The sequence below is a fragment of the Salmo salar genome, chromosome 22 (genome assembly GCF_965601325.2).
Source record: "Salmo salar chromosome 22, fSalSal1, whole genome shotgun sequence".
NCBI lineage: Eukaryota > Metazoa > Chordata > Actinopteri > Salmoniformes > Salmonidae > Salmo > Salmo salar.
Window position 1 is genome coordinate 39,539,403 of NC_138312.1, and position 25,707 is coordinate 39,565,109.

At 44.5% G+C, this 25,707-nt stretch overlaps 1 pseudogene; it reads right to left on the reverse strand.

Moving 5' to 3' along the window:
• The window catches only part of LOC106583373 (solute carrier family 2, facilitated glucose transporter member 11-like), a 38,275-nt pseudogene that overhangs the window by 4,363 nt on the left and 8,205 nt on the right, over positions 1-25,707 (reverse strand).

Sequence of the window (25,707 nt, forward strand, 5' to 3'; positions counted from 1 at the left end):
GGGGTCTAAAACCAGACTGAAGCGTTTCGTATACATCAATGAGTACAACTCTTCATATTGGTGGTTGCTGCATCATGTTATGGGTATGCTTGTCATCGGCAAGGACTAAGGAGTTTTTTTATGATAAAAAGAAACGGAATAGAGCTAAGCACAGACAAAATCCTAGAGGAAAACCTGGTTCAGTCTACTTTCCAACAGACACTGGGAGACAAATTTACCTTTCAGCAGGACAATAACCTTAACCACAAAGCTATATATACACTGGAGTTTCTTACCAAGACAACATTGAATGTTCCTCAGTGAGCTAGTTACAGTATAGACTTAAATCGGTTTGAAAATCTATAGCAAGACTTGAAAATGTCTGTCTAGCAATGATCAACAACCAACTTTACAGAGCTTGAAGAATTAAAACAAATATAATTTGCAAATATTGCACAATCTAGATGTGCAAAGCTCTTACAGATTTACCCAGAAAGACTCACAGCTGTAATTACTGCCAAAGGTGATTCTAACATGCATTGACTCAGGGGGTTGAATACTTATCTAATCAAGATAAATTTGAGTTTTATTTTTCATACTCTTTTACTTTGACTTTACAGAGTATTTTGTGTAGATCATTGACAAAAAATTACAATTAATCAATTTTAATCCCCCTTTGAAACACAACTAAATGTGGAAAAAGTATAAGTTACCTCGTACCTCTGCACATTGACTCGGTACTGGTACCCTGTGTACTCTCTCTAGCCAAGTTATCGCTACTCATTGTGTATTTATTATTAATTTTATCATTACATGTTATTACTTCTCAATTTTCTTCCTCTCATTGTTGGGAATGGCCTGTAAGTTAGCATTTAACTTTTAGTCTACACCTATCATTTACAAAAGCATGTGACGGATAAAATGAATTTGATTTTGATTTGATGTTTTAAAAGTTGAATGAACATTCAAATCTGTTGCTTGCCGGCTACAACTTGACAATCTACCCTGCACCTTAGAGACTGTTTTGCCCTATGTACAGTCGTGGCCAAAAGTTTTGAGAATGACATAAATATTAATTTTCACAAAGTTTGCTGCTTCAGTGTCTTTAGATATTTTTGTCAGATGTTACTATGGAATACTGAAGTATAATTACAAGCATTTCATAAGTGTCAAAGGCTTTTATTGACAATTACATGAAGTTGATGCAAAGAGTCAATATTTGCAGTGTTGACCCTTCTTTTTCAAGACCTCTGCAATCCACCCTGGCATGCTGTCAATTAACTTCTGAGCCACATCCTGACTGATGGCAGCCCATTCTTGCATAATCAATGCTTGGAGTTTGTCAGAATTTGTGGGTTTTTGTTTGTCCACCCACCTCTTGAGGATTGACCACAAGTTCTCAATGGGATTAAGGTCTGGGGAGTTTCCTGGCCATGGACCCAAAATATCAATGTTTTGTTCCCTGAGCCACTTATCACTTTTGCCTTATGGCAAGGTGCTCCATCATGCTGGAAAAGGCATTGTTCGTCACCAAACTGTTCCTAGATGGTTGGGAGAAATTGGTCTCGGAGGATGTGTTGGTACCATTCTTTATTCATGACTGTGTTCTTAGGCAAAATTGTGAGTGAGACCACTCCCTTGGCTGAGAAGCAACCCCACACATGAATGGTCTCAGGATGCTTTACTGTTGGCATGACACAGGACTAATGGTAGCGCTCACCTTGTCTTCTCTGGACAAGCTTTTTTCTGGATGCCCCAAACAATCAGAAAGGATATTCATCAGAGAAAATGACTACCCCAGTCCTCAGCATTCTAATCCCGGTACCTTTTGCAGAATATCAGTCTGTCCCTGATGTTTTTCCTGGAGAGAAGTGACTTCTTTGCTGCCCTTCTTGACACCAGGCCATCCTCCAAAAGTCTTCGCCTCACTGTGCGTGCAGATGCACTCACACCTGCCTGCTGCCATTCCTGAGCAAGCTCTGTACTGGTGGTGCCCCGATCCCTCAGCTGAATCAACTTTAGGAGACGGTCCTGGCGCTTGCTGGACTTTCTTGGGCACCCAGAATCCTTCTACACAACAATTGAACCGCTCTCCTTGAACTTCTTCATGATCCGATAAATGGTTGATTTAGGTGCAATCTTACTGGCAGCAATATCCTTGCCTGTGAAGCCCTTTTTGTGCAAAGCAATGATGACGGCACGTGTTTCCTTGCAGGTAACCATGGTTGACCGAGGAAGAACAATGATGCCAAGCACCACCCTCCTTTTGAAGCTTCCAGTCTGTTATTCGAACTCAATCAGCATGACAGAGTGATTTCCAGCCTTGTCCTCGTCAACACTCACACCCGTGTTAACGAGAGAATCACTGACATGATGTCAGCTGGTCCTTTTGTGGCAGGGCTGAAATGCAGTGGAAATGTTTTTGGGGGATTCAGTTCATTTTCATGGCAAAGAGGGACTTTGCAATTAATTGCAATTCATCTGATCACTCTTCATAACATTCTGGAGTATATGCAAATTGCCATCATACAAATTGAGGCAGCAGACTTTGTGAAAATTAATATTTGTGTCATTCTCAAACCTTTGGCCACAACTGTACATAGTCATTTAACACTGGTCACTTTAATGTTTACATGCTGTTTAACCCACTATATGTATATACTGTAAACTCTTAGAAAGAAACGGAAGAACCCTTTTAGGTTCTAAATAGCATCTTTTTTTCTGAGAGTGTAGTCATTCATCTCTAGCTACTGCTGTACACACCGTTTCTATTCATGTACTGTCCATACTGTATAGAGATATATAGACACACCATACTACGGACTCTGACATTGCTCGTTCTGATATTTCTTAATTTGACTTTTAAAATTTTGGACTTTAAAAAAAATTAATTGCGTATTGTTTTGTATTTCTAGGTATTATTACTACACTGCCAGAGCTAGGAACACAAGCATTTAGCTGCACCTGCGATAACATATGCAAATCTGTGTACGCGACCAATAAACTTCGGTTTGACTTGACCCTGCTTATGATGGCTAAAGCAACATGGTATACTTCAAATACTCCAACAACAGTCCTGTAACCTCAACCCCACCATGTTTTCTTTCTGTCTGCTCACATGATATGACAATACTCTGTCGGATCTGTATAAATTGGATTGGAGAAAAAGCTGCTGCTGATGAACTGTTGATCACAGTGCTATCCATTAGGATTAGGTCACTCCCTCCTCTGGCTGGGAAGTGATACGATATCTCCCTGTTCTCCTGGGAAACTGGACACTTTGTTTACGCTCTCACACTTTGTATGCACCCTGCTGTTTGCACCTTTTGGCACACACTCAATTGAAAAATTGCAATACTGTAATACTGTAGTGTAATTGTGACATATCAACGTAATAACAATAATAATAATTGCATTTTCTTACTGTAAAGCTAATTTGTGCTCCTATGTGGCTCAGGCCATATAGGTTTTTCTTTGTGATATCTTTACAGGCTCAGTCACATGCCAATGTAACCGATGTGAAATGGCTAGTTAGTTAGCGGTGGTGCGCGCTAATAGCGTTTCAATCAGTGACGTCACTTGCTCTGAGACTTGAAGTAGGGTTTCCCCTTGCGTTGCAAGGGCCGCGGCTTTTGTGGCGCGATGGGAAATTATGCTTTGTGGGTGTCAGTTGTTGATGTGTGCAAGGGTCCCTGGTTCGAGCCCAGGTTGGGGCGAAGAGAGGGACAGAACCTACACTGTTACATTGGTGCCGTGACCCGGATCATTGGTTGCTGCGGAAAAGGAGGAGGTCAAAAGGGGGGTGAGTGTAACCGATGTGAAATGGCTAGTTAGTTAGCGGTGGCGCGCGCTAATAGCGTTTCAATCAGTGACGTCACTCGCTCTGAGACTTACATTTACATTTACATTTAAGTCATTTAGCAGACGCTCTTATCCAGAGCGACTTACAAAATGGTGCATTCACCTTATGATATCCAGTGGAACAACCACTTTACAATAGTGCATCTAAATATTTTAAGGGGGGGGTTAGAAGGATTACTTTATCCTATCCTAGGTATTCCTTAAAGAGGTGGGGTTTCAGGTGTCTCCGGAAGGTGGTGATTGACTCCGCTGTCCTGGCGTCGTGAGGGAGCTTGTTCCACCATTGGGGTGCCAGAGCAGCGAACAGTTTTGACTGGGCTGAGCGGGAACTGTGCTTCCTCAGAGGTAGGGGGGCCAGCAGGCCAGTGGTGGATGAACGCAGTGCCCTTGTTTGGGTGTAGGGCCTGATCAGAGCCTGAAGGTATGGAGGTGCCGTTCCCTTCACAGCTCCGTAGGCAATCACCATGGTCTTGTAGCGGATGCGAGCTTCAACTGGAAGCCAGTGGAGAGAGCGGAGGAGCGGGGTGACGTGAGAGAACTTGGGAAGGTTGAACACCAGACGGGCTGCGGCGTTCTGGATGAGTTGTAGGGGTTTAATGGCACAGGCAGGGAGCCCAGCCAACAGCGAGTTGCAGTAATCCAGACGGGAGATGACAAGTGCCTGGATTAGGACCTGCGCCGCTTCCTGTGTGAGGCAGGGTCGTACTCTGCGAATGTTGTAGAGCATGAACCTACAGGATCGGGTCACCGCCTTGATGTTAGTGGAGAACGACAGGGTGTTGTCCAGGATCACGCCAAGGTTCTTAGCACTCTGGGAGGAGGACACAAGGGAGTTGTCAACCGTGATGGCGAGATCATGGAACGGGCAGTCCTTCCCCGGGAGGAAGAGCAGCTCCGTCTTGCCGAGGTTCAGCTTGAGCTGGTGATCCGTCATCCACACTGATATGTCTGACAGACATGCAGAGATGCGATTCGCCGCCTGGTTATCAGAAGGGGGAAAGGAGAAGATTAATTGTGTGTCGTCTGCATAGCAATGATAGGAGAGACCATGTGAGGATATGACAGAGCCAAGTGACTTGGTGTATAGCGAGAATAGGAGAGGGCCTAGAACAGAGCCCTGGGGGACACCAGTGGTGAGAGCGCATGGTGCCGAGACAGATTCCCGCCACGCCACCTGGTAGGAGCGACCTGTCAGGTAGGACGCAATCCAAGCGTGGGCCGCGCCGGAGATGCCCAACTCGGAGAGGGTGGAGAGGAGGATCTGATGGTTCACAGTATCAAAGGCAGCAGATAGGTCTAGAAGTATGAGAGCAGAGGAGAGAGAGTTAGCTTTAGCAGTGCGGAGAGCCTCCGTGACACAGAGAAGAGCAGTCTCAGTTGAATGCCCAGTCTTGAAACCTGACTGATTAGGATCAAGAAGGTCATTCTGAGACAGATAGCAGGAGAGCTGGCCAAGGACGGCACGTTCAAGAGTTTTGGAGAGAAAAGAAAGAAGGGATACTGGTCTGTAGTTGTTGACATCGGAGGGATCGAGTGTAGGTTTTTTCAGAAGGGGTGCAACTCTCGCTCTCTTGAAGACGGAAGGGACGTAGCCAGCAGTCAAGGATGAGTTGATGAGCGAGGTGAGGAAGGGGAGAAGGTCTCCGGAAATGGTCTGGAGAAGAGAGGAGGGGATAGGGTCAAGTGGGCAGGTTGTTGGGCGGCCGGCCGTCACAAGACGCGAGATTTCATCTGGAGAGAGATGGGAGAAAGAGGTCAAAGCACAGGGTAGGGCAGTGTGAGCAGGACCAGCGGTGTCGTTTGACTTAGCAAACGAGGATCGGATATCGTCAACCTTCTTTTCAAAATGGTTGACGAAGTCATCCGCAGAGAGGGAGGAGGGGGGGGGAGGGGGAGGAGGATTCAGGAGGGAGGAGAAGGTAGCAAAGAGCTTCCTAGGGTTAGAGGCAGATGCTTGGAATTTAGAGTGGTAGAAAGTGGCTTTAGCAGCAGAGACAGAAGAGGAGAATGTAGAGAGGAGTGAGTGAAAGGATGCCAGGTCCGCAGGGAGGCGAGTTTTCCTCCATTTCCGCTCGGCTGCCCGGAGCCTTGTTCTGTGAGCTCGTAGTGAGTCGTCGAGCCACGGAGCAGGAGGGGAGGACCGAGCCGGCCTGGAGGATAGGGGACAGAGAAAATCAAAGGATGCAGAAAGGGAGGAGAGGAGGGTTGAGGAGGCAGAATCAGGAGATAGGTTGGAGAAGGTTTGAGCAGAGGGAAGAGATGATAGGATGGAAGAGGAGAGAGTAGCGGGAGAGAGAGAGCGAAGGTTGGGATGGCGCAATACCATCCGAGTAGGGGCAGAGTGAGAAGTGTTGGATGAGAGCAAGAGGGAAAAGGATACAAGGTAGTGGTCGGAGATTTGGAGGGGAGTTGCAATGAGATTAGTGGAAGAACAGCATCTAGTAAAGATGAGGTCAAGCGTATTGCCTGCCTTGTGAGTAGGGGGGGAAGGTGAGAGGGTGAGGTCAAAAGAGGAGAGGAGTGGAAAGAAGGAGGCAGAGAGGAATGAGTCAAAGGTAGACGTGGGGAGGTTAAAGTCACCAAGAACTGTGAGAGGTGAGCCATCCTCAGGAAAGGAACTTATCAAGGCGTCAAGCTCATTGATGAACTCTCCAAGGGAACCTGGAGGGCGATAAATGATAAGGATGTTAAGCTTGAAAGGGCTGGTAACTGTGACAGCATGGAATTCAAATGAGGAGATAGACAGATGAGTCAGGGGAGAAAGAGAGAATGTCCACTTGGGAGAGATGAGGATTCCAGTGCCACCACCCCGCTGGCTCGATGCTCTAGGGGTATGCGAGAACACGTGGGCAGACGAAGAGAGAGCAGTAGGAGTAGCAGTGTTATCTGTGGTAATCCATGTTTCCGTCAGCGCCAGGAAGTCTAGGGACTGGAGGGTAGCATAGGCTGAGATGAACTCAGCCTTGTTGGCTGCAGACCGGCAGTTCCAGAGGCTGCCGGAGACCTGGAACTCCACGTGGGTCGTGCGCGCTGGGACCACCAGGTTGGAGTGGCAGCGGCCACGCGGTGTGAAGCGTTTGTATGGCCTGTGCAGGGAGGAGAGAACAGGGATAGACAGACACATAGTTGACAAGCTACAGAAGTGTTGTTTCTTGTATTATTGTCTCCTGTGTCTTTAGAGAACTGTTTCACTTTGATATCCTTTTTCTTCTGTCCTGATTTTCTCTTTCTTTTCTTCTGTTAACTAGATATTCTTTGTTGTTCTTCGTTAGCTAGCTAGCTTCTTCCAGACTTGAAGTAGGGTTTCCCCTTGCGTTGCAAGGGCCGCTGCTTTTGTGGTGCGATGGGTAACGATGCTTCGTGGGTGTCATTTGTTGATGTGTGCAAGGGTCCCTGGTTCGAGCCCAGGTTGGGGCGAAGAGAGGGACGGAACCTACACTGTTACACCAACAGGCAAGGAGGTATCAATCTTAAATCAGATTACATCTTCACTTTTATCCCTCAATGCTATTCCTCATTATCAAGTTTATATTCAACTCCTTAGAGCTGATCATCAGACAGCTTTCTTACCTCTGCTAGAGAAGCCATGATGGAAACTTGCATCCCATATTAAAATGATCCCCCAATTCCCAATACCAACGTCAATACCAACGTCAACCAACGCCTCCAGTACTGCACCAAGAATATAAACAAGGATGTCTTACAGTAACTAAGAATTCTAAACTGAGTTACGTCTCAATGAAACAAAGAGCAACATTACAGACATGATACAAGTTTGATAGATTACAGTCAACAGTCAAATAAAGTGTTGTGCACAGTTTTTAACTCAACAATTGTGTTTTTTTAATTTTTATTGTAATTGTAGGATGTCTCTCAGTATAAACAACATAGGAGTAGAAATGGCAGAGTGCGGAGTCTCTTTTTTCAAAACTATTTATTGAATAATTTCAGTATGAGCCTCATCATCAATTATGTGAGTGATGTGTTGTTGTCTTACCAGATCATTGAGTACTTTTCCCATCTTTTCGTCTGAGGCTCCCTGGATGCTGGCTGGAACAGGAGAGCAGGTGGACAGTTGGTTGATCGCCTGCTGCTGCTGAGGGAGATGGAGGGAAACAGACACCAAGGAACATTTAACCCCACCGATACCACGGTCCTATCCCCGAAACTGTTATTAATCACATCTTCTGGGTTGTAGTGGAAGAAAACCTTGTTGGAGAGGAGGAGGAGGAGAGAAAGAGAGAGATGGGGGGTAGAGAGAGAGTGCAGATTAGTGATCACTGAACAGTGAGAGGAACAGGACTGAACCAGGAACATCTTACTGGTCCAAACTGGATCTCACCAGATTCCTTCCCACTGATAACGAGCGTTGGCCTTATTGACAACATTGTCCTGTACTGGTGATTGTTATTGACAACATTGTCCTGTACTGGTGATTGTTATTGACAACATTGTCCTGTACTGGTGATTGTTATTGACAACATTGTCCTGTACTGGTGATTGTTATTGACAACATTGTCCTGTACTGGTGATTGTTATTGACAACATTGTCCTGTACTGGTGATTGTTATTGACAACATTGTCCTGTACTGGTGATTGTTATTGACAACATTGTCCTGTACTGGTGATTGTTATTGACAACATTGTCCTGTACTGGTGATTGTTATTGCACAGCCGACGGGATTGTGCCGTCCGTACTGGTGATTGTTATTGACAACATTGTCCCGTACTGATGATTGTTATTGACAACATTGTCCTGTACTGGTGATTGTTATTGACAACATTGTCCCGTACTGGTGATTGTTATTGACAACATTGTCCTGTACTGGTAATTGTTATTGACAACATTGTCCTGTACTGGTGATTGTTATTGACAACATTGTCCTGTACTGGTGATTGTTATTGACAACATTGTCCTGTACTGGTGATTGTTATTGGCAATAAACTAAAAGAGAATTGATCATTAAAAAGAATAAAGAAACAGGCAAAGGCTTATCTCCAATTATGTACCGTACTTCTGACCTGATATACTAACTCGAGATGAGAATAAAACATATACTTTATCATTCAATCATTTTCATGTGGATATGACAAATATAGTGTATCTAGCAGTTGATTTTCATAACTATTATCTTGCGAATGCGATACCAAAGAATATTGACAATATGTTTGTTATTATTGCTGTATGTACTGATAACTATTTAATGATCCAAATTAGATCATTTGATATTCTAATTGTTGGCATATGAATGCACTATTTATGATTTACAAAAACCTTTGTGATGCTAATTTGGTTGATGATAAAATAACCAATGTTCCTGACCGATAGTAAAATTTCCTGCCATAATAAAGAATATGCAATGACATAGGGGTCTCCCTTTATGTCCAGTGTTTGGCATATTGTGTAATCAGTTAGTTTATATCTTACTCAGTGTTCTCTGCTGGTCCTCCATGTGGCTCTAATATGGTTCACATAGACAGATACCTTGCATGGTCTTGTTTATTTGGACAAATCTGGGGTCATCATGTTCTTGCCATAACAAATGTGTTGATTGAGTTGTCTAAAGGATGCCTATGGAATGGTAGACCACTTGTGACCAAAGAAGAAAGCCTGTAAATACTTATTAACTTACAAGATCATTTATTTTCCAACATAACAGAATTATATTAAATTACAACAACAAGAAGATAAATCAAACACAATTTATTATCACAATCTATTCTAAACAATGAAATAGAACACACCATTTTCAAAACAACAGACAGTTGGATCATTTGATAATAATGATTTGTGAAATTATATATATATATACAGTATAATATTTCTCTGAACATACAGCAGCTTTGGATAGAATTGTTTCACTTTGTTAAAATATCATCCACCATATCCTTATGATAACCCTATGATACATGGGGCAGCAGCAGTTGAACTGTACATTTACCTGAACATCATTTTTTCACCATTCCAAATTTGATAACAATATATTTTTTCTTCATTTTCATCACAAGGCAATTTCTGACTGATACAACTTTTAAAAATCCTTTCAAGATACATAGGACCCCCGACTAGAATATAGCGACATATTTTTTTGGAGTATCTTCTTTAACAAAAACTGGTCACAGTAGAATTCAAGAACAGTATTTCATACTAGCTGCTGTAAAGCCACATGGTTCAAATTAACAAGTAAACAGAGCACATCTCTTAAAGCCAAATCAAATCAAATTGTATTTGTCGCATGCGCCGAATACAACATGTGTAGACCTTACCGTGAAATGCTTACTTACAAGCCCTTAACCAACAATGCAGTTGAGAAAATAAGATTGAAGAGAATATTTACTGGATAAACTAAAGTTTAAAAAAAAGTAACACAGTAAAATAACAATAACGAGGCTATACTGTATACAGGGGGTACCTGTACCCAGTCAATGGGCGGGGATACAGGTTAGTCAAGGTAATTGAGGCATGTAGGTAGGGGTAAATTGACTATGCATAGCTAATAAACAGCTAGTAGCAGCAGCGTAAAAAAAGAAGGGGTCAATGCAAATAGTCTGGGTAGCCATTTGATTAACTGTTTAACACTCTTATGGCTTGGAGGTAGAAGCTGGAAAGGAGCCTTTTGGACCTAGACTTGGCGTTCCGGTACCGCTTGCCTTGAGGTAGCAGAGAGAACAGTCTATGACTAAGGTGGCTGGAGTGTTTGACAATTTTTAGGACCTTCTTCTGACACAACCTGGTATAGAGGTCCTGGATGTCAGGAAGCTTGGCCCCAGTGATGTACTGGGCAGTAAGCAGTACCCTCTGTAGCACCTTGCGGTCGGATGCAGAGCAGTTGCCATACCAGGCGATGATGTAACCAGTCAGGATGGTGCAGCTGTAGATCTTTTTGAGGATCTGAGGACCCATGCCATATCTTTTCAGTCTCCTGAGGGGGAATAGGCATTGTCGTGCCCTCTTCACAACTTTTTTGGTGTGTTTTGACCATGATAGTTTGTTGGTGATGTGGACACCAAGGAACTTGAAGCTCTCGACCTGCTTCACTACACTCCCATCAATGTGAATGGGGGTATGTTCGATCCTCCTTCCCTGTAGTCCACAATCAACTCCTTTGTCTTGATCACGTTTAGGGAGAAGTTGGTGTCATCGTACCACACTGTCAGGTCTCTGACCTCCTCCCTATAGGCTGACAATGTTTTAGCAACATGAAATCTTATTAAAATCTGTTCATATACACTACCAAGAAGAATATGATGCCTTTTTTTTCCTGAGAAACGAGCACTTAGATATGGTCATATATATACACTGCTCAAAAAAATAAAGGGAACACTAAAATAACACATCCTAGATCTGAATGAATGAAATAATCTTATTAAATACCTTTTTCTTTACATAGTTCAATGTGCTGACAACAAAATCACACAAAAATAATCAATGGAAATCCAATTTATCAACCCATGGAGGTCTGGATTTGGAATCACACTCAAAATTAAAGTGGAAAACCACACTACAGGCTGATCCAACTTTGATGTAATGTCCTTAAAACAAGTCAAAATGAGGCTCAGTAGTGTGTGTGGCCTCCACGTGCCTGTATGACCTCCCTACAACGCCTGGGCATGCTCCTGATGAGGTGGCGGATGGTCTCCTGAGGGATCTCCTCCCAGACCTGGACTAAAGCATCCGCCAACTCCTGGACAGTCTGTGGTGCAACGTGGCGTTGGTGGATGGAGAGAGACATGATGTCCCAGATGTGCTCAATTGGATTCAGGTCTGGGGAACGGGCAGGCCAGTCCATAGCATCAATGCCTTCCTCTTGCAGGAACTGCTGACACACTCCAGCCACATGAGGTCTAGCATTGTCTTGCATTAGGAGGAACCCAGGGCCAACCGCACCAGCATATGGTCTCACAAGGGGTCTGAGGATCTCATCTCGGTACCTAATGGCAGTCAGGCTACCTCTGGCGAGCACATGGAGGGCTGTGCGGCCCCCCAAAGAAATGCCCCCCCCACACCATGACTGACCCACCGCCAAACCGGTCATGCTGGAGGATGTTGCAGGCAGCAGAACGTTCTCCACGGCGTCTCCAGACTCTGTCACGTCTGTCACATGTGCTCAGTGTCAATCTGCTTTCATCTGTGAAGAGCACAGGGCGCCAGTGGCGAATTTGCCAATCTTGGTGTTCTCTGGCAAATGCCAAATGTCCTGCACGGTGTTGGGCTGTAAGCACAACTCCCACCTGTGGACGTCGGGCCCTCATACCACCCTCATGGAGTCTGTTTCTGACCGTTTGAGCAGACACATGCACATTTGTGGCCTGCTGGAGGTTATTTTGCAGGGCTCTGGCAGTGCTCCTCCTTGCACAAAGGCGGAGGTAGCGGTCCTGCTGCTGGGTTGTTGCCCTCCTACGGCCACCTCCACGTCTCCTGATGTACTGGCCTGTCTCCTGGTAGCGCCTCCATGCTCTGGACACTACGCTGACAGACACAGCAAACCTTCTTGCCACAGCTGGCATTGATGTGCCATCCTGGATGAGCTGCACTACCTGAGCCACTTGTGTGGGTTGTAGACTCCGGCTCATGCTACCACTAGAGTGAAAGCACCAAAAAAGTGACCAAAACATCAGCCAGGAAGCATAGGAACTGAGAAGTGGTCTGTGGTCACCACCTGCAGAAAAAAAAAATATATTATTATTATTCTTTTTTTAAATTATAATAATGTATGAAATGTATGCATTCACTACTGTAAGTCGCTCTGGATAAGAGCGTCTGATAAATGACTAAAATGTAAATGTAAATGCAGAACCACTCCTTTATTGGGGGTGTCTTGCTAATTGCCTATAATTTCCACCTGTTGTCTATTCCATTTGCACAACAGCATGTGAAATTTATTGTCAATCAGTGTTGCTTCCTAAGTGGACAGTTTGATTTCACAGAAGTGTGATTGACTTGGAGTTACATTGTGTTGTTTAAGTGTTCCCTTTATTTTTTTGAGCAGTATATATATATATATATATATATATATATATATATATATATATATATAAAATGTATAAGTCCAAAAGTGGATGTAGCAACTACAGATTGCCCCTTTAAGTCTATCAAAAGTGTGTAAGTTTGAGCATGTGTCCATCAGGCCTATGGATTTTTTTTATCAACATGAATTAGACTGAGCAATAAATCCCCACTTTTATTCCGTTCATCACGACTCAGGATATGACCAAGATGCAGACACAGGAGGCGGATAGTACAGTTCTCAGATAATTTATTATAAACACGGGGCAGGCATAGGGCAGGTCGAGGACAGTCAGAGGTTCGTGATCAGGTCAGAATCAGGCAGGTACAGGACGGCAGGCAGGCTCGGGGTCAGGGAAGGCAGAGGTTCGTAATCAGGTCAGAATCAGGCAGGCAGGCAAGTGTGGCCTGAGGGCACACAATGTTATGTAATGTAATGTTTGTTTATTAATGTATATACAGTGCATTCGGAAAGTATTCAGACCCCTTTACTTTTTCCCCAAAAAATGTAAGTCACAGCCTTATTCTAAAATGGATTAAAAAGTTTTTCCCTCATCAATCTACACACAATACCCCATAATGAAAATATAATATTTACATAAGTATTCAGACCCTTTACTCAGTACTTTGTTGAAGCACCTTTGGCAGTGAATACAGCCTATGGTCTTCTTGGGTATGACGCTACAAGCTTGGCACAACTGTATTTGGGGAGTTTCTCCCATTCTTCTCAGCAGATCCTCTCAAGCTCTGTCAGGTTGGATGGGGAGCGTCACTGTACAACTATTTTCAGGTCTCTCCAGAGATGTTTGATTGGGTTCAAGTCCGGGCTGGGCCACTCAAGGACATTCAGAGACTTGTCCCGAAGCTAAGACAATGCAGGAGTGGCTATGTGCTTAAGGTATTGAACCTTCGCCCCAGATCCTGACTAATCTCCCAGTCCCTGCCGCTGAAAAACATCCCCACAGCATGATGCTGCTGTAACAGTATAGCTTCCATCCCTCTCCTCGCCCCTACCTGGGCTCGAACCAGGGACCCTCTGCACACATCGACAACAGCCACCCTCGAAGCATCATTACCCATCGCTCCACAAAAGCCATGGCCCTTGCAGAACAAGGGGAACAACTACTTCAAGGTCTCAGAGCGATTGACGTCACCGATTGAAACGCTATTAGCGCGCACCACCGCTAACTAGCTAGCCATTTCACATCGGTTACACTCACCCCCCTTTTGACCTCCTTTTCCGCAGCAACCAGTGATCAGGGTCAACAGCATCAATGTAACAGTTAGCTTCCGTCCCTCTCCTCACCCCTACCTGGGCTCGAACCAGGGACCATCTGCACACATCGACAACAGCCACCCTCGAAGCATCATTACCCATCGCTCCACAAAAGCCGCAGCCCTTGCAGAGCAAGGTGAACAACTACTTCAAGGTCTCAGCGCGAGTGACATCACCGATTGAAACGCTATTAGCACGCATCACCGCTAACTAGCTAGCCATTTCACATCGGTTACACTGCCACCACCATGCTTCACCGTAGGGATGGTGCCAGGCTTCCTCCAGACGTGACGCTTGACATTCTGGCAAAAGAGTTCAATCTTGGTTTCATCAGACCAGAGAATCTTGTTTCTTATGGTCTGTGTGTCCTTTAGGTGCCTTTTCCAAGAAAAGTCAGCCTTTTCGGTGACTGAGTTCATCAGGTAGTGTATAGGGGATGTTGTTCCCACTGTGACATTAAAACCTACCCAAACCAAAAACCGTGGATAGATGGCAGCCTTCATGCAAAACTGAAAATGCAAACCACTGCATTTAACCACGGCAAGGTGACTGGGAATATGGTTGAATACAAACAGTGTAGCTATTCCCTTCGCAAGGCAATCAAACAGGCAAAAAGTTAGTACAGAGACAAAGTGGAGTTGCAATTCAATGGCTCAGACAGGAGACGTATGTGGCAGGGTCTACAGACAATCACGGACTACAAAGGGAAAACCAGGCTCATCGCGGACACCGACGTCTTGCTTCCGGACAAGCTAAACACCTTCACCCGCTTTGAGAATAACACAGTGCCACAGACTCGGACTGCTCCCAAGGACTGTGGGCTATCATTCACCGTGGTCGACATGAGTAAGACATTTAAACATGTTAACCCTCGCAAGGCTGCCAGTCTAGACGGCATCCCTAGCCGCATCCTCAGAGCATGCGCAGACCAGCTGACTGGAGTGTTTACGGACATATTCAATCTCTCCCTATCCAGTCTGCTGTCCCCACTTGCTTCAAGATGTGCACTATTGTTCCTGTACCCAAGAAAGCAAAGATAACTGAACTAAATGACTATCGCCACGTAGCACTCACTTCTGTCACCATGAAGTGCTTTGAGAGGCTAGTTAAGGATCATATCACCTACACCTTACCTGACACCCTAGACCCACTTCAATTTGCATACTGCCCCAATAGATCCACTGAAGATGCAATCGCCAATGCACTGCACACTGCCCTATCCCATCTGGACAAGAGGAATACCTATGTAAGAATGCTGTTCATTGACTATACAGTGGTGGAAAAAAGTATTTGATCCCCTGCTGATTTTGTACGTTTGCCCACTTACAAAGAAATGATCAGTCTATAATTTTAATAGTAGGTTTATTTGAACAGTGAGAGACAGAATAACAACAACAAAAAATCCAGAAAAACGCATGTCAAAAATGTCATAAAATGATTTGCATTTTAATGAGGGAAATAAGTATTTGACCCTTCTGCAAAACGTGACTTAGTACTTGGTGGCAAAACCCTTGTTGGCAATCACAGAGGTCAGACATTTCTTGTAGTTGGCCACCAGGTTTGCACACATCTCAGGAGGGATTTTGTCCCACTCCTCTTTGCAGATCTTCTCCAAGTCATTAAGGTTTCGAGGCTGACGTTTGGCAACTCGAACCTTCAGCTCCCTCCACAGATGTTCTATGGGATTAAGATCTGGAGACTGGCTAGGCCACTCCAGGACCTTAATGTGCTTCTTCTTGAGCCACTCCTTTGTTGCCTTGGCCGTGTGTTTTGGGTCATTGTCATGCTGGAATACCCATCCACGACCCATTTTCAATGCCCTGGCTGAGGGAAGGAGGTTCTCACCCAAGATTTGACGGTACATGGCCCCGTCCATCGTCCCTTTGATGCAGTGAAGTTGTCCTGTCCCCTTAGCAGAAAAACACCCCCAAAGCATAATGTTTCCACCTCCATGTTTGACGGTGGAGATGGTGTTCTTGGGGTCATAGGCAGCATTCCTCCTCCTCCAAACACGGCGAGTTGAGTTGATGTCAAAGAGCTCCATTTTGGTCTCATCTGACCACAACACTTTCACCCAGTTGTCCTCTGAATCATTCAGATGTTCATTGGCAAACTTCAGACGGGCCTGTATATGTATTCTTGAGCAGGGGGACCATGCGGGCACTGCAGGATTTCAGTCCTTCACGGCGTAGTGTGTTACCAATTGTTTTCTTGGTGACTATGGTCCCAGCTGCCTTGAGATCATTGACAAGATCCTCCCGTGTAGTTCTGGGCTGATTCCTCACCGTTCTCATGATCATTGCAACTCCAGGAGGTGAGATCTTGCATGGCGCCCCAGGCCGATGGATATTGACAGTTCTTTTGTGTTTCTTCCATTTGCGAATAATCGCACCAAATGTTGTCACCTTCTCACCAAGCTGCTTGGCGATGGTCTTGTAGCCAATTCCAGCCTTGTGTAGGTCTACAATCTTGTCCCTGACATCCTTGGAGAGCTCTTTGGTCTTGGCCATGGTGGAGAGTTTGGAATCTGATTGATTGCTTCTGTAGACAGGTGTCTTTTTTACAGGTAACAAGCTGCGGTTAGGAGCACTCCCTTTAAGAGTGTGCTCCTAATCTCAGCTCGTTCCCTGTATAAAAGACACCTGGGATCCAGAAATCTTTCTGATTGAGGGGGGGGTCAAATACTTATTTCCCTCATTAAAATGCAAAGCAATTTATAACATTTCTGACATGTGTTTTTCTGGATATTTTTGTTGTTATTCTGTCTCTCACTGTTCAAATAAACCTACCATTAAAATTACAAATGGATCATTTCTTTGTCAGTGGGCAAACGTACAAAATCAGCAGGGGATCAAATACTTTTTTCCCCCACTGTAGCTCAGCCTTCAACACCATAGTACTCTCCAAGCTTATCATCAAGCTCGGGGCCCTGGGTCTGAACCCCGCAATGTGTAACTGTTTCCTGGACTTCCTGACGGGCCACCCCCAGGTGGTGAAGGTAGGAAACAACATCTCCACTTCGCTGATCCTCAACACTGGGGTACGTGCTCAGTCCTCTCCTGTACTCCCTGTTCACCCATGACTGCGTGGCCATGCACACCTGCAACTCAATCATCAAGTTTGCAGACGACAAGAGCAGTAGGCCTGATTACCAACAATGACGAGAGAGACTTAAAAGAGAGACTGAAAAACAGCTTCTATCTCAAGGCCATCAGACTTTTAAATAGCCATCATGTGCAGGCTACCACCCGGTTACTCAACCCTGCACCTTAGAGACTGCTGCCCTATGTACATAGACATGGAATCACTAGTCACTTTAATAATGGAACCATAGTCACTTTAATAATGTTAACATTACTAATTTCATATGCATATGCTGTATTTTAGTTCAAACCATTCCGACATTGCTGATTCCATTCCATTCTTTTACTTTTAGACTTGTGTGTATTGTTGTGAATTGTTAGATACTACGGCACTGTTGGAGCTTGGAACACAAGCATTTCGCTACACCCGCGATAACATCTGCTAAATATTTGTATGTGACCAATACAATTTGAATTGATTTGATTTGATCTTGTATTTGAGTTTGTTAAAGTCCTCCATGAGCTCCACCATGCTCTTGCCTTTGGTCTCTGGGATAAAGCAGAGCATGAATGCTGAGCTGAACATGCAGTATGCCACAAAAACCAGGAAGCAGAACTGGCCTAAACCATCCTACATGGTCCACACAAGTACCAATGTCAAATAGATCCAAACAGATCCATAGAGTTACAGTGGCCATCTGTCAAGGGACATGTATTAGACAGCATATGACAGAGAAAAGTAAGCCTTTCAGGAACCAATTCATGAGCATGTATCTATTTTCAGTAATAATAATCTATTTTCAGTAATATTTTCAGTAATATCCTATAAGGCAGGCTTATTGCTTTCTCCAGTATGTCCAGTGCATTCTAATGTTTGATTCACACTATAGGGGTGACCTGAACCGTACTGTGCTGGTTTGACATTTTTATTTTTACATTGTCCTTTCCAGCACGGCCTGAGCAATAACGGTGGATGCTAAGCAGGTCCTAAAGTGCCTCGCTCCACTCCCACTCCCCAGGTGCTCTCATTTGTTGACTTCTGTAACCATAAAAGCCATGGTATCATGCATGTTAACATTAGAAGCCTACTCCCTAAGTTTGTTTTACTCACTGCTTTAGCACACTCTGCCAACCGAGGTCTCCAGCGACGCGCCTCGGCCCGAGGTCTCCAGCGACGCACCTTAGCCCAGAGCCTTTAGTAGTGGTCTACAGCCATGAGCCTTCAAGGGGGGTGGGCAGGTTAGGATGGGGACCTAAGCCGGAGCCTGAGCCACCTCCGTATTTGGAGGATTGGGGGGGGGGGTGAAGCACGGGAGCCGTCGGTGACGGTAGCCACCCTCCCTTCGTGGTTTTGTGTGTTTCGGGGGTTTTGGTGTATGTTCTATATTGTCTATTTCTATGTGTTTATCTGGGTTTTCTATTTCTATGTTGGGGTTTTGGAACGACCTCCAATTAGAGGAAGCTGGTTGTCGTTGCCTCTAATTGGAGGCCATATTTAAGTGGGTTAATTTTCTTTTGTGTTTGTGGGTGGTTGTTTCCCTGTATAGTCTGAGCACCTTACGGGACTGTTTTTCGTCATTTGTTTTGTGTAAGTGTATTTTGCTTTTTCCTTTTAATAAAAAGAAGATGTTCACTATACCTTTTGCAGTTTGGTCCACTCCCTACAACGATGCGTGTGACATTAGTTGTACGTGCCGAATACAAAAGGTGTAGACCTTACAGTGAAACGCTTACTTATGAGCCCCTAACCAACAATGCAGTTTAAAAAAATACGGATAATAAAAGTAACAAGTAATTAAAGAGCAGCAGTAAAATAACAATAGTGAGACTATATACAGGGGGGTACCGGTACAGAGTCAATGTGCGGGGGCACCGGTTAGTTGAGGTAATATGTACATGTAGGTAGAGCTATTAAAGTGACTATACATAGATGATAACAACAGAGTAGCAGCGGTGTAAAGGGGGGGGGGGGGGGGCAATGCAAATAGTCTGGGTAACCATTTGATTAGATGTTCAGGAGTCGTATGGCTTGGGGTTAGAAGCTGTTTAGAAGCCTCTTGAACCTAGACTTGGCGCTCTGGTACCACTTGCCGTGCGATAGCAGAGAGAACAGTTTAAGACTAGGGTGGCTGGAGTCTTTGACAATTTTTAGGGCATTCCTCTGACACCGCCTGGTATAGAGGTCCTGGATGGTAGGAAGCTTGGCCCCAGTGATGTACTGGGCCGTCCGCACTACCCTCTGTAGTGCCTTGCGTTCGGAGGCTTTGCAGTTGCCATACCAGGCAGTGATGCAACCAGTCAGGATGCTCTCGATGGTGTAGCTGTAGAACCATTTGAGGATCTGAGGACCCATGCCAAATCTTTTCAGTAGGGGAATAGGTTTTGTTCATGCCCTCTTCGCGTCTGTTGCTTTGGATAGCTTTTTTCACCTTGTTGTTACAATATAATCCACCATATCCTTATGATAACCCTATGACACATGGGGCAGCAGCAGTTGAACTGTACATTTTACCTGAACAGAACAAAGTTATCAAAAATGGGATTTCATATGAATATACACATGGCCAAAAGTATGTGGACACCTGCTCGTTGAACATCTCATTCCAAAATCATGGGCATTAATATTGTGCTGCTGTAACAGCCTCCATTCTTCTGGGCTGGCTTTCCACTAACATTGCTGCGGGGACTTGCTTCCATTCAGCCACAAGAACATTTGTGAGGTCGGGCACTGATGTTGGGCGATTCGACCTGGCTCGCAGTCGGAGTTCTAATTCATCCCAAAGGTGTTCAAATGGGGTTGAGGTTAGGGCTTTGTGCAGGCCAGTCAAGTTCTTCCACACCGATCTAGACAAAATATTTGTGTATGGACTTCACTTTGTGCATGGGGGCATTATCAAACTGTTACAACAAAGTTGGAAGCACAGAATCGTCTAGAATATCATTGTAAGCTGTAGCGTTAAGATTTCCCTTCACTTGAACTAAGGGGCCTAGACCGAACCATGAAAAACAGCCCCAGACCATTATTCCTCCTCCACCAAACTTTACAGTTGACACTATGCATTGGAGCAGATAGCGTTCTCCTGGAATCTGCCAAACCCATAATTTGTCCATCGGACTGCCAAATGGTGAAGCATGATTCATTACTCCAGAGAACACATTTCCACTGCTCCAGTGTCCAATGGCGGCGAGCTTTACACCACTCCAACTGATGCTTGGCATTGCAAATGGCGATCTTAGGTTTGTGTGCGGCTGCTTGGCCATGGAAACCCATTTCATGAAGCTCCCAACAAACAGTTATTGTGCTGAAATTGCTTCCAGAGCCGGTTTGGAACTCAGTGAGTGTTGCAACTGAGGACAGACAATTTTTACTCGCGACGTGCTTCAGCACTCGACAATCCCATTCTGTAAGCTTGTGTGGCCTACCACTTCGCAGCTGAGCCTCACCGAGTTCTTCAGTACAGGCCATTCTACTGACAATGTTTGTCTATGGAGATTGCATGGCGGTGTGCTCGATTTTATACACCTGTCAGCAACGGATGTGGCTGAAAAAGCCGAATCCACATACCTTTCGCCATGTAGTGTACCTTTTTCATCACAACACAATGTGATTGAGATTGATACGGAATAAAAAGGCTCATAGGGATTTGGTAAATCCTTGTCGCAATAGAAATATTGGTCATAAAAACCCCATCATAACTTCCCTGATCAGTTTATATAGAATTCACCATTAAGGCTTCATGTGGATTAACCCCCACAAGGTTCGAGCAAGCCCCCCCTCCTTGCTTTTTAAAGCTAATTTCCTGTAATTCTAAACATTTTGCCATGGCTTAATGACATGGATCAACAACACATTTTTTCTGGAGCAGATGGTTGGGGCCCGGAAGATAATTGCAAATTGACTGCATGAAGCCCAAACAGATATGTTTGACTAAAAGATAATCATCTCAAATCTTGCTTATATGATAATGTGTCTATTTTGGTGGGAATTCTTGAGAACAGCTTTCTTAAATTAAGATTTTCTGGTGTTTTTACAGTCTTTTATGTCCAACAATGGGAGGGCAACTCAATAACAAATAATTACATAACTTTAGGATCTCTGTGCTCAACACACATTTTCTCTCCATGAGTTTATTGATGGTTGAAAGGGAAAGGGGGACACCTAGTCAGTTGTACAACTGAAACGCGTCTTCCGCATTTAACTCAACCTTAAATTCATTTTGAATTAAAGCAAATACACCTGTCTGCTTTTCCCAAAATACAAAAGTATGGAAAATATGGAATCTCTTGCTTAATTAAGGTTAATTAATACGCCTTAAATAGTGCTGTGGCCCAGTGTAGAGGTCATAGGTCGTGGGTGAGAGAGCAGTAGGCCTACAGGGCAGTGGAGTGGCAGACCTCTCCCAGCTGATACTGAGCCTGCTTGTCATGGACCCTGTAGTACTCGCTGGCGATGGCTGACAAGGTTTTTCCCTTTGGTCTCAGGCAGAACCAGGCCCACGTACAGAGCAGACAGGGAACAGACAGTAGCGAACGGGACAAAGCAGAACACACCCAGATCACTCTGAAGAGAGAAAGAGACAAAGGTGTCAGAGAGGGAGAAGTAAGACACTAGCAGATGAGAAGATTATACCAGAGAGAAAGTCATGGTGTGTGTGTGAGTTTGTCTCACTCACCACCAGGAATGGAAAGATCATCCCTATAATGAAGAGGTTGATCCACATCATAGAGCCCGCTATCATGTAAGCTGCTGGATGGGTAGTCTGGCTGAAGATCTCTGTAGGGAGGACCCATCACTCCAGCTGTAGGCAAAGATACAGAGACCGTCCCAATACTGTCACCCTACTGGGGCTAATATCCTATATCCTAGCCATTGAATAATGCGATGACTTTGTACTTTATTTATCCCCAAAGAAACAGAAGTTATAAAGTGTTAGTCTAACTTTTGGAATCAACATGAACTGGAGATAACGTGTATGCTTTAGGATAAAATACTTTAATGCCAACGTAACTTCCCTTCAATATAAGCTAGTATTTTTAACTGACTGGGCTCATATTATTAATGCTTAAGCTATTGGGATGAAGAGACTGACTCAACTGGGCCCATGCCAAAGCTGAGTATTTAGGTAAAGATACTGGCCATTCTCAAGTAGGGCATCCACTCCACCTTGTGCTGTTACAGGAAAACAAACATGATTTATCAAGTTTGAAAAAGAGATTTAAAAAGTAAAAAACTGAGTTGTCAGGAAAATTACTTACTTTGCTTAATCAATAGAATAGAACATTACTGACTTTCTTGCAGAACAAAGGTTGAGGTAATCACTGGTCAAAGCTTTTGACTAAATCTAAAAAGCAATGGAAATTCAATTGAGCACCACATAATACCACTGTTTGAGACTGGGCTTTTTAAGAGTTATGTCCTGTTGCTGTACCTAACTATACCTATCCAACCACCTGTTTCACCTCAACCTGCAAAGCATTTGTCACATGGGTCGTTGAATGGAGACCAAGACAGTGAGTTCAAAGGTGTATATTTACTTTTTGCCTAGTACCAGTGTGTCACGGTCGTCGTAGTGAATGGACCATGGCGCAGCGGGTTGAGTGCTCATTTTGACGTTTATTTTAAATAACCACAAACACTTCACAAAACAAGAAACCGGACGACAATATAACAGTTTGCAGGCTAACCCTAGCAGTGCAAAAACAACCTCCCACAATTCCCAACAAACATACTCCTAATTATAGGACAATCAGAGGTAACGATACACAGCTGCCGCCAATTGAAGGCCCCAATCCCAAATACCTAAACATAGAAATAAACACCCTAGACTCGACAGAAATATACAATATAGAACTAAACCAAAACCCCCAGAATACATAAATCAAACGCCCCTCTACATAAACACACACTCAAACACACCCTGAACCACAAAACAAATACCCCCTGCCACGTCCTGACCAAATTATAATACCAAATAACCCCTTTACTGGTCAGGACGTGACAGTACACCCCCCCCCAAAGGTGCAAACCCCGGGTGCACCTAACAAAATATCTACAAAATAAACCCCTAAACTAAAGGGAGGGAAGGGAGGGTGGCTGCCGACGGCTCCCGTGCTACACCCCCCCCTCCCCAAACCTCCTACAGTGGAGGTGGCTTAGGCTCAGGCCTTAGTCCCCTACCTGACCAGTCCACCCCTACTGAATACCTCGGCCTGAAGCATGTCACTCTAGACCCTGGACTGTATTCTGGGAGCTGCGAACTGTAGGGCGATTCTGGGAGCTCCGGACTGTCGCCGGACGCTCGGGACGAGGCACTGTCGCCGGAAGCTCGGGACGAGGCACTGTCGCCGGAAGCTCGGGACGAGGCACTGTCGCCGGAAGCTCGGGACGAGGCTGACGCACTGGAAGCCTGATGCGTGGGGCTGGTAGTGGAGGTACCAGACTGGAGACACGCACCTCAGGGCTAGTGCGAGGAGCAGGAACAGGATACACTGGGCCGTGAAGACGCACTGGCGGTCTTGAGCGCAGTATTGGCTCCACCCTTACTGGCTGGATGCCCGCTTCCCCCTGGCAAATGCGGGGCGCTGGCACCACGCACACCGGCCTGTGAATACTTGGCCTCGACGCTGTGTGCATCACTCCAAAGCACGGGACCTGACCAGTAATAGGCTGCCTCCAATAAGCACGGGGAGTTGGCTTGGGGCTTAATCCTGGCCCAGCCAAACTACCCGTGTGCCCCCCCCAATTTTTTTTATTGGGGCTGCCTCAGGCTTAAATGCCAACCGTGTACCCCTGTAACAGTCCCGGTCCTCTTTAGCCTTCCTCCATGGGCCCTCTCCGGCTAGAATCTCCTCCCAGGTCCACGACTCCAGATAACTCCTTTGCTGCTCCATCCCCCGCTGCTTGGTCCGTTGTTGGTGGGAGGTTCTGTCACGGTCGTCGTAGTGAATGGACCAAGGCGCAGCGGGTTGAGTGCTCATTTTGACGTTTATTTTAAATAACCACGAACACTTCACAAAACAAGAAAATGGACGACAATATAACAGTTTGCAGACTAACCCTAGCAGTGCAAAAACAACCTCCCATAATTCTCAACACAGACATACTCCTAATTATAGGACCTTCAATCAGAGGCAACGATACACAGCTGCCTCCAATTGAAGGCCCCAATCCCAAATACCTAAACATAGAAATAAACACCCTAGACTCGACATAGAAATATACAATATAGAACTAAACCAAAACCTCAAAATACATAAATCAAACGCCCCTCTACATAAACACACACTCAAACACACCCTGAACCACATAAAACAAATACCCCCTGCCACGTCCTGACCAAACTATAATACCAAATAACCCCTTTACTGGTCAGGATGTGACACAGTGGTGGAAAAAGTACCCAATTGTCATACTTGAGTAAAAGTAAAGATACCTTAATATAAAATGACTCAAGTAAAAGTCACCCAGTAAAATACTACTTGAGTAAAAGTTTAAAAGTATTTGGATTAAAATATACTTAAGTATCAAAAGTATAAATCGTTTCAAATTCCTTACAAAGCAAACGACACCATTACATTTTTTATTTTATTGACGGATAGCCAGGGGCACACTCCAACACTCAGACATAATTTACAAACGAAGCACGTGTTTAGTGAGTCCGCCAGATCAGAGGCAGTAGGCATAACCAGGGATGTTCACTTGATAAGTGTCACGTCCTGGCCAGTATAAGGGTTAATTGTTATTGTAGTTTGGTCAGGACGTGGCAGAGGGTATTTGGTTTATGTGGTTTGGGGTGGTGTTTTTTCTAAAAGGGCATTTAATTTAAGTATTCCGGGGTTTTTGGGCACTGTTCCTTGTTTATGTATTTCTATGTTATTCTAGCTGGTTGTATGTCTATGTTTGGTTAATTGGGGTGGACTTCCAATTGAAGGCAGCTGTGTGGTGTTGCCTTTGATTGGAAGTCCTATATTAGTTGGGTGTGTTTGTCTGTGTATTTGTGGGAGATTGTTTCTTGTTTAGCGTGTGTGAGCCTAACAGGATTGTCGAGTAATTGTGAGTTTGTTTTGTTATTTTGTAAGTTCATTTTTGAGTTTATTAAATGTTCAAAATGAACTATCTCAACACTGCTGCATATTGGTCCTCTTTTTCCGACGATGATTTCGCTATATCGTCTGACGACGAAGAAATCCCTGACAATAAGTGCGTGAATTTGACAATTTTTATGTCCTGCTAAGCATTCAAAATGTAACAAGTACTTTTGGGTGCCAGGGAAAATGTATGGAGTAAAAAGTACATTATTTTCTTTAGGAATGTAGTGAAGTAAAAGTTGTAAAAAATATAAATAGTAAATTAGACACCCCAAAAACGACTTAAGTAGTACTTTAAAGTATTTTTACACCACGGCCCAGTACACATCATGACAACCCAAGCATGATACACCAAGTTTGACTACTGTCCCTCCATTAGGATGAGTATGTAGTAGAGGTCGACCAATTAATTA